Genomic DNA, 13,300 nt, shown 5'->3' with positions numbered 1-13,300 from the left:
CATCTACTGCAGGCAGGATACCTGGCTGGCTGAATGTCGCTGAGAAGCTCACAGAGACCGCCATAAGCAACAGTTTAACAGAATGCCACAGACTAATCAACCAAACTTTTTGGGTTGGGTTCTCTTTTATAGTCTGCAGGCATTAAATGAAAGAAGTCAGTGTTCCAGCAGAAGGAGACAACGTTTCAGAAAAGGCATTGTAGCAAACCAAAAAAGAAATTTTAAGCGCAGCAGAGTAACCAGCACACATACCTGTTAGCTCAGGTGAGTTTAAAAGGCTGCTGTTGATAACAAGGGCATTTGCTAAATAGATGGTGTGTGTGCAACAATATACTGAAAGGTCAATTATATTGTGCAGCTTATCTCACCACCTGTAGTTATTTAGGTGAAAGCTCCAAAATGCTTGCCTAATATGTCTGTTTATCCAAAAGGAAGTAAAAAGGGAGAGCTAGAAAGATAGCATTGCATCACATTACATGGCAATGCAATGCACAGTTGCTGAAGTTGAACCAAAATGAGCTTGTAATCTGGCTTCTGCAACTTTGAACATGAAAAATCCAATGAGGAGAAGAAAAGCAAAGCCAAAGAGTCCATCCCAAAATCCGACAAACAAGGAAAATGAACAAAAAACATTGAATTCAATTCTTTCTGATTTTAGAAACTGCATTAAAGAAGGGGTGCACCGGTCCTGGAGTTACTCCAATACCAGGTCAATGCGTGGAGTGGACAGAGCAAGCTCTTTTTCCATCTCCCTGTTCTAAAAATCCATTTAATATATGGTCCCCAGATAGGGGACGTATCAGATATTAAACTGATAAGAACAGATACTACACTTGATCCTAGCCAAAAGGCCGAGAAGCGATAACCAGAATTGGTTTCAAACTACGGAGCCACCCAAGGATCCTGAAAAGTCCATTTGTGGAGATGAGCTCCTGGACTCCCGTTAAGAAGACATGTTGTCAACCTCTAGATCCCTTACATGCCTGCACTTTTCGGCTTGCTGCTGCTGCAATCCACGCGTTTTAGATCTGCATAACTCCACCTCTTTAAACACAGCACCTTCACCCCCTGCTGTTCCCACCCGCCTCAACACCGTTGGAAGGGAGGAGAACCAATTAAGGCGGGGGGTGGGGTGGAACGAGCAGCTGTCTACCCTTAGCAGGAGGGCTCCTGATTACATACCTCTCCTGCTGCTGCTGGCTGTCCAGCAGCAGACTGAAGGTGGCTGCTGCTGTGCACAGGTATATAAAGGCTCAGAGCCTATTATGACACGCGCAGCCAGCGTTCCATTGCCACATTCCATCTACTGCAGGCAGGATACCTGGCTGGCTGAATGTCGCTGAGAAGCTCACAGAGACCGCCATAAGCAACAGTTTAACAGAATGCCACAGACTAATCAGCCAAAATTTTTGGGTTGGGTTCTCTTTTATAGTCTGCAGGCATTAAATGAAAGAAGTCAGTGTTCCAGCAGAAGGAGACAACGTTTCAGAAAAGGCATTGTAGCAAACCAAAAAAGAAATTTTAAGCGCAGCAGAGTAACCAGCGCACATACCTGTTAGCTCAGGTGAGTTTAAAAGGCTGCTGTTGATAACAAGGGCATTTGCTAAATAGATGGTGTGTGTGCAACAATATACTGAAAGGTCAATTATATTGTGCAGCTTATCTCACCACCTGTAGTTATTTAGGTGAAAGCTCCAAAATGCTTGCCTAATATGTCTGTTTATCCAAAAGGAAGTAAAAAGGGAGAGCTAGAAAGATAGCATTGCATCACATTACATGGCAATGCAATGCACAGTTGCTGAAGTTGAACCAAAATGAGCTTGTAATCTGGCTTCTGCAACTTTGAACATGAAAAATCCAATGAGGAGAAGAAAAGCAAAGCCAAAGAGTCCATCCCAAAATCCGACAAACAAGCAAAATGAACAAAAAACATTGAATTCAATTCTTTCTGATTTTAGAAACTGCATTAAAGAAGGGGTGCACCGGTCCTGGAGTTACTGCAATACCAGGTCAATGCGTGGAGTGGACAGAGCAAGCTCTTTTTCCATCTCCCTGTTCTAAAAATCCATTTAATATATGGTCCCCAGATAGGGGACGTATCAGATATTAAACTGATAAGAACAGATACTACACTTGATCTTAGCCAAAAGGCCGAGAAGCGATAACCAGAATTGGTTTCAAACTACGGAGCCACCCAAGGATCCTGAAAAGTCCATTTGTGGAGATGAGCTCCTGGACTCCCGTTAAGAAGACATGTTGTCAACCTCTAGATCCCTTACATGCCTGCACTTTTCGGCTTGCTGCTGCTGCAATCCACGCGTTTTAGATCTGCATAACTCCACCTCTTTAAACACAGCACCTTCACCCCCTGCTGTTCCCACCCGCCTCAACACCGTTGGAAGGGAGGAGAACCAATTAAGGCGGGGGGTGGGGTGGAACGAGCAGCTGTCTACCCTTAGCAGGAGGGCTCCTGATTACATACCTCTCCTGCTGCTGCTGCTGCTGGCTGTCCAGCAGCAGACTGAAGGTGGCTGCTGCTGTGCACAGGTATATAAAGGCTCAGAGCCTATTATGACACGCGCAGCCAGCGTTCCATTGCCACATTCCATCTACTGCAGGCAGGATACCTGGCTGGCTGAATGTCGCTGAGAAGCTCACAGAGACCGCCATAAGCAACAGTTTAACAGAATGCCACAGACTACTCAACCAAACTTTTTGGGTTGGGTTCTCTTTTATAGTCTGCAGGCATTAAATGAAAGAAGTCAGTGTTCCAGCAGAAGGAGACAACGTTTCAGAAAAGGCATTGTAGCAAACCAAAAAAGAAATTTTAAGCGCAGCAGAGTAACCAGCGCACATACCTGTTAGCTCAGGTGAGTTTAAAAGGCTGCTGTTGATAACAAGGGCATTTGCTAAATAGATGGTGTGTGTGCAACAATATACTGAAAGGTCAATTATATTGTGCAGCTTATCTCACCACCTGTAGTTATTTAGGTGAAAGCTCCAAAATGCTTGCCTAATATGTCTGTTTATCCAAAAGGAAGTAAAAAGGGAGAGCTAGAAAGATAGCATTGCATCACATTACATGGCAATGCAATGCACAGTTGCTGAAGTTGAACCAAAATGAGCTTGTAATCTGGCTTCTGCAACTTTGAACATGAAAAATCCAATGAGGAGAAGAAAAGCAAAGCCAAAGAGTCCATCCCAAAATCCGACAAACAAGCAAAATGAACAAAAAACATTGAATTCAATTCTTTCTGATTTTAGAAACTGCATTAAAGAAGGGGTGCACCGGTCCTGGAGATACTGCAATACCAGGTCAATGCGTGGAGTGGACAGAGCAAGCTCTTTTTCCATCTCCCTGTTCTAAAAATCCATTTAATATATGGTCCCCAGATAGGGGACGTATCAGATATTAAACTGATAAGAACAGATACTACACTTGATCTTAGCCAAAAGGCCGAGAAGCGATAACCAGAATTGGTTTCAAACTACGGAGCCACCCAAGGATCCTGAAAAGTCCATTTGTGGAGATGAGCTCCTGGACTCCCGTTAAGAAGACATGTTGTCAACCTCTAGATCCCTTACATGCCTGCACTTTTCGGCTTGCTGCTGCTGCAATCCACGCGTTTTAGATCTGCATAACTCCACCTCTTTAAACACAGCACCTTCACCCCCTGCTGTTCCCACCCGCCTCAACACCGTTGGAAGGGAGGAGAACCAATTAAGGCGGGGGGTGGGGTGGAACGAGCAGCTGTCTACCCTTAGCAGGAGGGCTCCTGATTACATACCTCTCCTGCTGCTGCTGCTGCTGGCTGTCCAGCAGCAGACTGAAGGTGGCTGCTGCTGTGCACAGGTATATAAAGGCTCAGAGCCTATTATGACACGCGCAGCCAGCGTTCCATTGCCACATTCCATCTACTGCAGGCAGGATACCTGGCTGGCTGAATGTCGCTGAGAAGCTCACAGAGACCGCCATAAGCAACAGTTTAACAGAATGCCACAGACTAATCAACCAAACTTTTTGGGTTGGGTTCTCTTTTATAGTCTGCAGGCATTAAATGAAAGAAGTCAGTGTTCCAGCAGAAGGAGACAACGTTTCAGATAAGGCATTGTAGCAAACCAAAAAAGAAATTTTAAGCGCAGCAGAGTAACCAGCGCACATACCTGTTAGCTCAGGTGAGTTTAAAAGGCTGCTGTTGATAACAAGGGCATTTGCTAAATAGATGGTGTGTGTGCAACAATATACTGAAAGGTCAATTATATTGTGCAGCTTATCTCACCACCTGTAGTTATTTAGGTGAAAGCTCCAAAATGCTTGCCTAATATGTCTGTTTATCCAAAAGGAAGTAAAAAGGGAGAGCTAGAAAGATAGCATTGCATCACATTACATGGCAATGCAATGCACAGTTGCTGAAGTTGAACCAAAATGAGCTTGTAATCTGGCTTCTGCAACTTTGAACATGAAAAATCCAATGAGGAGAAGAAAAGCAAAGCCAAAGAGTCCATCCCAAAATCCGACAAACAAGCAAAATGAACAAAAAACATTGAATTCAATTCTTTCTGATTTTAGAAACTGCATTAAAGAAGGGGTGCACCGGTCCTGGAGATACTGCAATACCAGGTCAATGCGTGGAGTGGACAGAGCAAGCTCTTTTTCCATCTCCCTGTTCTAAAAATCCATTTAATATATGGTCCCCAGATAGGGGACGTATCAGATATTAAACTGATAAGAACAGATACTACACTTGATCTTAGCCAAAAGGCCGAGAAGCGATAACCAGAATTGGTTTCAAACTACGGAGCCACCCAAGGATCCTGAAAAGTCCATTTGTGGAGATGAGCTCCTGGACTCCCGTTAAGAAGACATGTTGTCAACCTCTAGATCCCTTACATGCCTGCACTTTTCGGCTTGCTGCTGCTGCAATCCACGCGTTTTAGATCTGCATAACTCCACCTCTTTAAACACAGCACCTTCACCCCCTGCTGTTCCCACCCGCCTCAACACCGTTGGAAGGGAGGAGAACCAATTAAGGCGGGGGGTGGGTTGGAACGAGCAGCTGTCTACCCTTAGCAGGAGGGCTCCTGATTACATACCTCTCCTGCTGCTGCTGCTGCTGGCTGTCCAGCAGCAGACTGAAGGTGGCTGCTGCTGTGCACAGGTATATAAAGGCTCAGAGCCTATTATGACACGCGCAGCCAGCGTTCCATTGCCACATTCCATCTACTGCAGGCAGGATACCTGGCTGGCTGAATGTCGCTGAGAAGCTCACAGAGACCGCCATAAGCAACAGTTTAACAGAATGCCACAGACTAATCAACCAAACTTTTTGGGTTGGGTTCTCTTTTATAGTCTGCAGGCATTAAATGAAAGAAGTCAGTGTTCCAGCAGAAGGAGACAACGTTTCAGAAAAGGCATTGTAGCAAACCAAAAAAGAAATTTTAAGCGCAGCAGAGTAACCAGCGCACATACCTGTTAGCTCAGGTGAGTTTAAAAGGCTGCTGTTGATAACAAGGGCATTTGCTAAATAGATGGTGTGTGTGCAACAATATACTGAAAGGTCAATTATATTGTGCAGCTTATCTCACCACCTGTAGTTATTTAGGTGAAAGCTCCAAAATGCTTGCCTAATATGTCTGTTTATCCAAAAGGAAGTAAAAAGGGAGAGCTAGAAAGATAGCATTGCATCACATTACATGGCAATGCAATGCACAGTTGCTGAAGTTGAACCAAAATGAGCTTGTAATCTGGCTTCTGCAACTTTGAACATGAAAAATCCAATGAGGAGAAGAAAAGCAAAGCCAAAGAGTCCATCCCAAAATCCGACAAACAAGCAAAATGAACAAAAAACATTGAATTCAATTCTTTCTGATTTTAGAAACTGCATTAAAGAAGGGGTGCACCGGTCCTGGAGATACTGCAATACCAGGTCAATGCGTGGAGTGGACAGAGCAAGCTCTTTTTCCATCTCCCTGTTCTAAAAATCCATTTAATATATGGTCCCCAGATAGGGGACGTATCAGATATTAAACTGATAAGAACAGATACTACACTTGATCTTAGCCAAAAGGCCGAGAAGCGATAACCAGAATTGGTTTCAAACTACGGAGCCACCCAAGGATCCTGAAAAGTCCATTTGTGGAGAGGAGCTCCTGGACTCCCGTTAAGAAGACATGTTGTCAACCTCTAGATCCCTTACATGCCTGCACTTTTCGGCTTGCTGCTGCTGCAATCCACGCGTTTTAGATCTGCATAACTCCACCTCTTTAAACACAGCACCTTCACCCCCTGCTGTTCCCACCCGCCTCAACACCGTTGGAAGGGAGGAGAACCAATTAAGGCGGGGGGTGGGGTGGAACGAGCAGCTGTCTACCCTTAGCAGGAGGGCTCCTGATTACATACCTCTCCTGCTGCTGCTGCTGCTGGCTGTCCAGCAGCAGACTGAAGGTGGCTGCTGCTGTGCACAGGTATATAAAGGCTCAGAGCCTATTATGACACGCGCAGCCAGCGTTCCATTGCCACATTCCATCTACTGCAGGCAGGATACCTGGCTGGCTGAATGTCGCTGAGAAGCTCACAGAGACCGCCATAAGCAACAGTTTAACAGAATGCCACAGACTAATCAACCAAACTTTTTGGGTTGGGTTCTCTTTTATAGTCTGCAGGCATTAAATGAAAGAAGTCAGTGTTCCAGCAGAAGGAGACAACGTTTCAGAAAAGGCATTGTAGCAAACCAAAAAAGAAATTTTAAGCGCAGCAGAGTAACCAGCGCACATACCTGTTAGCTCAGGTGAGTTTAAAAGGCTGCTGTTGATAACAAGGGCATTTGCTAAATAGATGGTGTGTGTGCAACAATATACTGAAAGGTCAATTATATTGTGCAGCTTATCTCACCACCTGTAGTTATTTAGGTGAAAGCTCCAAAATGCTTGCCTAATATGTCTGTTTATCCAAAAGGAAGTAAAAAGGGAGAGCTAGAAAGATAGCATTGCATCACATTACATGGCAATGCAATGCACAGTTGCTGAAGTTGAACCAAAATGAGCTTGTAATCTGGCTTCTGCAACTTTGAACATGAAAAATCCAATGAGGAGAAGAAAAGCAAAGCCAAAGAGTCCATCCCAAAATCCGACAAACAAGCAAAATGAACAAAAAACATTGAATTCAATTCTTTCTGATTTTAGAAACTGCATTAAAGAAGGGGTGCACCGGTCCTGGAGATACTGCAATACCAGGTCAATGCGTGGAGTGGACAGAGCAAGCTCTTTTTCCATCTCCCTGTTCTAAAAATCCATTTAATATATGGTCCCCAGATAGGGGACGTATCAGATATTAAACTGATAAGAACAGATACTACACTTGATCTTAGCCAAAAGGCCGAGAAGCGATAACCAGAATTGGTTTCAAACTACGGAGCCACCCAAGGATCCTGAAAAGTCCATTTGTGGAGATGAGCTCCTGGACTCCCGTTAAGAAGACATGTTGTCAACCTCTAGATCCCTTACATGCCTGCACTTTTCGGCTTGCTGCTGCTGCAATCCACGCGTTTTAGATCTGCATAACTCCACCTCTTTAAACACAGCACCTTCACCCCCTGCTGTTCCCACCCGCCTCAACACCGTTGGAAGGGAGGAGAACCAATTAAGGCGGGGGGTGGGGTGGAACGAGCAGCTGTCTACCCTTAGCAGGAGGGCTCCTGATTACATACCTCTCCTGCTGCTGCTGCTGCTGGCTGTCCAGCAGCAGACTGAAGGTGGCTGCTGCTGTGCACAGGTATATAAAGGCTCAGAGCCTATTATGACACGCGCAGCCAGCGTTCCATTGCCACATTCCATCTACTGCAGGCAGGATACCTGGCTGGCTGAATGTCGCTGAGAAGCTCACAGAGACCGCCATAAGCAACAGTTTAACAGAATGCCACAGACTAATCAACCAAACTTTTTGGGTTGGGTTCTCTTTTATAGTCTGCAGGCATTAAATGAAAGAAGTCAGTGTTCCAGCAGAAGGAGACAACGTTTCAGAAAAGGCATTGTAGCAAACCAAAAAAGAAATTTTAAGCGCAGCAGAGTAACCAGCGCACATACCTGTTAGCTCAGGTGAGTTTAAAAGGCTGCTGTTGATAACAAGGGCATTTGCTAAATAGATGGTGTGTGTGCAACAATATACTGAAAGGTCATTTATATTGTGCAGCTTATCTCACCACCTGTAGTTATTTAGGTGAAAGCTCCAAAATGCTTGCCTAATATGTCTGTTTATCCAAAAGGAAGTAAAAAGGGAGAGCTAGAAAGATAGCATTGCATCACATTACATGGCAATGCAATGCACAGTTGCTGAAGTTGAACCAAAATGAGCTTGTAATCTGGCTTCTGCAACTTTGAACATGAAAAATCCAATGAGGAGAAGAAAAGCAAAGCCAAAGAGTCCATCCCAAAATCCGACAAACAAGCAAAATGAACAAAAAACATTGAATTCAATTCTTTCTGATTTTAGAAACTGCATTAAAGAAGGGGTGCACCGGTCCTGGAGATACTGCAATACCAGGTCAATGCGTGGAGTGGACAGAGCAAGCTCTTTTTCCATCTCCCTGTTCTAAAAATCCATTTAATATATGGTCCCCAGATAGGGGACGTATCAGATATTAAACTGATAAGAACAGTTACTACACTTGATCTTAGCCAAAAGGCCGAGAAGCGATAACCAGAATTGGTTTCAAACTACGGAGCCACCCAAGGATCCTGAAAAGTCCATTTGTGGAGATGAGCTCCTGGACTCCCGTTAAGAAGACATGTTGTCAACCTCTAGATCCCTTACATGCCTGCACTTTTCGGCTTGCTGCTGCTGCAATCCACGCGTTTTAGATCTGCATAACTCCACCTCTTTAAACACAGCACCTTCACCCCCTGCTGTTCCCACCCGCCTCAACACCGTTGGAAGGAAGGAGAACCAATTAAGGCGGGGGGTGGGGTGGAACGAGCAGCTGTCTACCCTTAGCAGGAGGGCTCCTGATTACATACCTCTCCTGCTGCTGCTGCTGCTGGCTGTCCAGCAGCAGACTGAAGGTGGCTGCTGCTGTGCACAGGTATATAAAGGCTCAGAGCCTATTATGACACGCGCAGCCAGCGTTCCATTGCCACATTCCATCTACTGCAGGCAGGATACCTGGCTGGCTGAATGTCGCTGAGAAGCTCACAGAGACCGCCATAAGCAACAGTTTAACAGAATGCCACAGACTAATCAACCAAACTTTTTGGGTTGGGTTCTCTTTTATAGTCTGCAGGCATTAAATGAAAGAAGTCAGTGTTCCAGCAGAAGGAGACAACGTTTCAGAAAAGGCATTGTAGCAAACCAAAAAAGAAATTTTAAGCGCAGCAGAGTAACCAGCGCACATACCTGTTAGCTCAGGTGAGTTTAAAAGGCTGCTGTTGATAACAAGGGCATTTGCTAAATAGATGGTGTGTGTGCAACAATATACTGAAAGGTCAATTATATTGTGCAGCTTATCTCACCACCTGTAGATATTTAGGTGAAAGCTCCAAAATGCTTGCCTAATATGTCTGTTTATCCAAAAGGAAGTAAAAAGGGAGAGCTAGAAAGATAGCATTGCATCACATTACATGGCAATGCAATGCACAGTTGCTGAAGTTGAACCAAAATGAGCTTGTAATCTGGCTTCTGCAACTTTGAACATGAAAAATCCAATGAGGAGAAGAAAAGCAAAGCCAAAGAGTCCATCCCAAAATCCGACAAACAAGCAAAATGAACAAAAAACATTGAATTCAATTCTTTCTGATTTTAGAAACTGCATTAAAGAAGGGGTGCACCGGTCCTGGAGATACTGCAATACCAGGTCAATGCGTGGAGTGGACAGAGCAAGCTCTTTTTCCATCTCCCTGTTCTAAAAATCCGTTTAATATATGGTCCCCAGATAGGGGACGTATCAGATATTAAACTGATAAGAACAGATTTTTTTTTGATTGAAGCTGCATCCAAGGCACTGAAAAATGTGACCGAAGTCACACCAAAACAGCGCACGAGGCGAGGATTCATGTGGACCCTTCCCGGAAGAGAGGGTCCCCAATAAACCATCCCCATCCCTCCGAGCCAGAAGGCCACAGCGAGGGTCAGGGATCTCCGATGCTCTCCCTAGCCGAAGCCGGAGAAGAGCCGTTTTCGTGCTCCCAGCTTCCATCTAGGCTGCCACCCTAGTGGAGCTGGAGCCTGTGTTGGTTTCTCAGCCCAAAGCTGACCGGACCTCCGACCGGGTTTATAAAAATTCCCCTTCCTAGCCCGGAGGCCAGGAATAGGGGGGGTTGCTCAGAAAGTATGATTGGCAAAGGTGCGGCGTGCTACGAAGCCAAGTCTTTCTGGGGTTCCCAGTCCCAGTAAGCTTGGACTCCCACCAGGGCACCTACTCCTGGGGCACATTGCTCCAAAGCCCTCACACTTACCCAGCCTAGTGACTTCAATCCTGGAGGGCCATGTTTTCCATCAGATAACTCTATGAGCCACCTGGCGTACTAACAAGTGCACCAAACCAGTGTGTAATATGCATCAATTTACTAGGGCAGCCCAAGGAAAAAACTGCCTTTTCAAAAGATTTTTTTTTTTTTTAACACTCAGATTACAAAGTCTTGGAATCAACAAAAAGATAAGAAGACTCAAATCCATCATCGTGCATTCTACCAATTTTAATACTTCTCCAAATCTTTTATTTTCTTTTTCTTTTATATATATATATTTATTTATTTTTTCCCTCTTTTTTTTTTTTTTTTTAAAAATTATATAGTTTTGGCTATTTTTTTTTGTTTGTTTTTGTTCTTCTTTTTTTGTTTTTCCACAGGTTTTCAAAAAATCAAATCTTACAAGGTAAGTTCATTCCATTTACATTGTTTCCATTTCTCATTTGCTTTCACCTTGCCAAGCGTCATTTTGTCCCTCCAGAAATACATGTACAAATAACTTAGACATAATTTAATACACTGGTCGACTGTTACTTCCTTATGTTTAAACACTAAAATGTTCCTTGCTTTCCACAATGCCGCCTTCACACATGCAATAATAATCCATACAATTTTAAAATCCTCCTCTCTTATCCCCATCCCATAAAATACTCTGTTAAAATCCAAAAAATTAACAGTACTCACAGCTCTCACTATATTGCACACTTTCCTCCATATTGTCTGTGCAAAATTACAATTCCAGAAGATGTGCATGGGTGTTTCACTATTCCCACACCTGGATCTTGGGCACACTTCAGATCTTACCAACCCACGCCTGTGTTGGAACTCACGGGTTGGCAGGCAGTCTTTTACTATACACCAGAGTAAATCCCTGTGTTCATTAGATAACACACTATAATTTACATTCATCCAGATTCTTTCCACAATTTTGAATGAAAAAAGTTCCACAGGACTGATACCTATTCTCTCTTCCAGGATTTTTAGGATTTTTTTATGGCATTTAAGAACATTTATTTCGACCATCTTAAGTTTAAAATCTCTTAAAATTTTTTCTAAAACAATATAATTTCCTGGAGGTAAAAACCTATAAGGCCTATTTAGAGACATCTCCAACCATTTATAATTTCTAATATAGAAACCTAAATTATATATAGAAAACAACTTTAGCTTAGAGCCTGGTCCTAATAAAGTGCATACACAGTTCGCTACATACTTTGCATATAAAAAGGACCTAATATCCGGAAAACCTTTCCCACCTTTTTTCTTTGATTTATATATCTCCTCTCTCTTTACTCTTTCCATCTTGGATCTCCATAAAAAATTAAAACATACCTTAATAACTCTCTTCATGATATTATTTTGGGGGATAAAAACTGTTGAGACATATAAAAACATTGGGAGTAAAACCTGTCTAATAATTAAAATTTTTCCTTCCAGGGTAAGATCTCTCAACTGCCAGAAAGTAATCTTTTTCTTAACTCTTTCCAGCAGAGACTCCCAATTTCTTACATTACCACCTGACTCTGAGAAATAAATACCTAAAATTTTTACTTCATTCATTCTTGTTAATTTACACTCAGAATCTACAATAAAATCACCAACAGTTAAAATACCAGATTTTTCCATGTTAATTTTAAAACCCGATGCGCCCCCAAACCAATCCACTGTTCTTATGGCTCTGTTCATGCTTCTAGTGTCTTTAACTAAAACCGTCACATCATCCATATATATGCCACCACTTTAACTTGTTCATTGCAACTCCCGGGAATAAAAAAACCATTGATTACCTTATCTCTCCTAAAAGCTGCTAAAAGTGGTTCAATTGCACAAATAAAAAGAATAGGGGATAAGGGACACCCCTGTTTAACGCCACAGTTTATTTTTACATTATCAGATAAAAAACCATTAATAGATATTTTGCTAAAACATGATTTGTAAAGAGATTTAATACGTTTGCTAAAAACATCCGGGCATCCCATTTTCTCTAAAACTGCAAATAAAAAATCATGGGCAACTCTATCGTACGCTTTTTCAAAATCCAAAGTAATTAGAGCAAGCTTTTGTTTTCTGTCTAAAACATCCCATAAAACATCCCTGATTAAAATCAATGAGTCGCTGATTCTCCGATTTGGCACTGCACACGTCTGATCCACTTCTATTACTGAGCCGATTACCTTTTTTAATCTATTTGCTAGTAACTTTGCATATACCTTACAGTCCGTATTTAAAAGGGTTATTGGTCTCCAATTTTTAATCAGTTCTTTATTTCCTTTCTTAAATAATAAAACAATAAGACCCTCCCACCACGACTCTGGGACACTAAAAGATGCTTCTGCTTCTAAAATTACTTCATAAAAATCCTCACCCATGATCTCCCATAAACACTTGTAAAATTCAACAGGTAGTCCATCTGCTCCCGGCGTTTTGTTATTTTGTAGCGTATTAATTGTATTAAAAACTTCCTCTTTAGTAAAATTCCCTATTAAAAAAGATTTATCTTCCGCATTAAAATTTTTTTCCAGTCCTTCTAAAAAATGTTTTTTTAGAGACACATCCGTGTTTTTAACAGAAAATAAATCATCATAAAATTCTTTTGCTTTCATCTTCTTCCCCTCCAAACTTGTTTCTCCTTCCAAAACCTTCATATAATCCTTCTTGTCACATATTTTTTTAAAAAAGAATTTTGTGCATTTTTCATCCTCGTCTAAAACTTTTACTCGGGAATTAAAAATAATTTCTTTACCTTTTTCTTTCAGGCAGTTTTGGATCTTTTCTTTTGTTGTTCGGATCGCCTCCTGCAGATCACATCCGTTATTTTCGAGGTGAAAAAAACATTGCAGTT

At 42.5% G+C, this 13,300-nt stretch overlaps 8 non-coding genes across 8 annotated transcripts; all 8 read right to left on the bottom strand.

The window, feature by feature from the left end:
- Positions 1-672: 672 nt before the first annotated feature.
- LOC141198527 (U2 spliceosomal RNA) lies at positions 673-863 on the bottom strand. Its single transcript, XR_012270474.1, has one exon. It is a non-coding gene; the product is annotated as a U2 spliceosomal RNA (small nuclear RNA).
- A 1,109-nt stretch (positions 864-1,972) lies between these two features.
- Positions 1,973-2,163, bottom strand: LOC141198443 (U2 spliceosomal RNA). Its single transcript, XR_012270393.1, has one exon. It is a non-coding gene; the product is annotated as a U2 spliceosomal RNA (small nuclear RNA).
- Positions 2,164-3,278: 1,115 nt separating this feature from the next.
- On the bottom strand, positions 3,279-3,469 carry LOC141198101 (U2 spliceosomal RNA). The gene has a single exon (XR_012270064.1). It is a non-coding gene; the product is annotated as a U2 spliceosomal RNA (small nuclear RNA).
- A 1,115-nt stretch (positions 3,470-4,584) lies between these two features.
- LOC141198099 (U2 spliceosomal RNA) lies at positions 4,585-4,775 on the bottom strand. The gene has a single exon (XR_012270063.1). It is a non-coding gene; the product is annotated as a U2 spliceosomal RNA (small nuclear RNA).
- Positions 4,776-5,890: 1,115 nt separating this feature from the next.
- LOC141198098 (U2 spliceosomal RNA) lies at positions 5,891-6,081 on the bottom strand. Its single transcript, XR_012270062.1, has one exon. It is a non-coding gene; the product is annotated as a U2 spliceosomal RNA (small nuclear RNA).
- A 1,115-nt stretch (positions 6,082-7,196) lies between these two features.
- LOC141198097 (U2 spliceosomal RNA) lies at positions 7,197-7,387 on the bottom strand. The gene has a single exon (XR_012270061.1). It is a non-coding gene; the product is annotated as a U2 spliceosomal RNA (small nuclear RNA).
- A 1,115-nt stretch (positions 7,388-8,502) lies between these two features.
- Positions 8,503-8,693, bottom strand: LOC141198457 (U2 spliceosomal RNA). Its single transcript, XR_012270407.1, has one exon. It is a non-coding gene; the product is annotated as a U2 spliceosomal RNA (small nuclear RNA).
- Positions 8,694-9,808: 1,115 nt separating this feature from the next.
- Positions 9,809-9,993, bottom strand: LOC141197873 (U2 spliceosomal RNA). The gene has a single exon (XR_012269899.1). It is a non-coding gene; the product is annotated as a U2 spliceosomal RNA (small nuclear RNA).
- Between the last annotated feature and the right edge of the window lie 3,307 nt (positions 9,994-13,300).

This window comes from Phyllobates terribilis, unplaced genomic scaffold (assembly GCF_046119375.1).
Source record: "Phyllobates terribilis strain yellow unplaced genomic scaffold, ASM4611937v1 Scaffold_94__1_contigs__length_6153435, whole genome shotgun sequence".
Taxonomy (NCBI): Eukaryota; Metazoa; Chordata; class Amphibia; order Anura; family Dendrobatidae; genus Phyllobates; species Phyllobates terribilis.
This window is presented reverse-complemented; position numbering and strand designations above follow the sequence as displayed.